This window comes from Theropithecus gelada, chromosome 13 (genome assembly GCF_003255815.1).
Source record: "Theropithecus gelada isolate Dixy chromosome 13, Tgel_1.0, whole genome shotgun sequence".
Classification (NCBI taxonomy): Eukaryota; Metazoa; Chordata; class Mammalia; order Primates; family Cercopithecidae; genus Theropithecus; species Theropithecus gelada.
In genome coordinates this window covers 19,267,456-19,268,401 of record NC_037681.1, presented here as the reverse complement: position 1 = coordinate 19,268,401, position 946 = coordinate 19,267,456, and positions in this window count along the sequence as shown.

The following is a 946-nucleotide window of genomic DNA, read 5'->3' as shown; positions in this document are numbered from 1 at the left end:
GTATCACAAGCCCACATAACAAGAGCAGCAGGACCCCAAGAAGAAGAGCTTTAGGCATCTCCACAGTGGGCCCAGGGCATTTCCACACAGGTCTCTGAGACCCCACAGACAGGAGAGCTGTGACGACTCCTAGTGCCCAAGAAAGCAAGGAGGTGGTGGGCGAGAGGCTCCCAGAGGCCTTGGGGCACTAGAGGGGAGATGGAGCCGAGAGAGAGTGGCTCTGCAGGCCCCCCTCTGAGAGAGTGCGTGAGGTGTGGCCCCAGGCCCAAAGGTGGGTGGGTACCGTCGTGGGGGGGGCACGGGCTGAGGGAAGGGAGGACAGGAAGAGGAAGAGGAGGTGGTGGCCACAGCGGCGTGGTGCTCAGCCAGATTCAGCTTCGTGGGAAAGGTCCCTGGTGGGCCGGGCTGGCACTGGGGGTGCCCTGGCTCTGTGTCTCGGCTGGGTGGCTGACTCCTCCTGGAACGCATCCCTGACATCCTCCAGGCGGGGCTGGGGCTCCTATGGGGACACACAGTGCCCAGGCTTCCAGCCTCCCACCGCTGGCTCCCTGTGGACCCAGCTGCCCCCCACAAGCCTGCGAGCCACCGGAGAGCGAGGGCAGGCTGTCCTTGCCGTCCAGATACCTGGCACAGGAGGGGGTCTCAACCTTCAGGGTATGGGCTGACTCAGTGGGTTTCTCCTCCCTCCAGCTCTGACCTGCCTGTGGAATAAATAAACCACTCCTCTGGGTCGTCTGGCTGGTGCAGGCCCCAGGGAGGCGCCCCTTTGAGGGGAAAATGGGGCATTCTAGTTTCCATGAGCCCTGGGACTCCCCTCCCTCCCACCACTGCTGCCTACCCTCCCGTTCCAGGTACGCAGGCTTCCTTCCGTCTTGACGAGTCCTGCTGGAGTCGTCCTTCCTGAACCCCTGCCTTTGCTTAGCCTCATCCCCATCTCTCAGTCCCA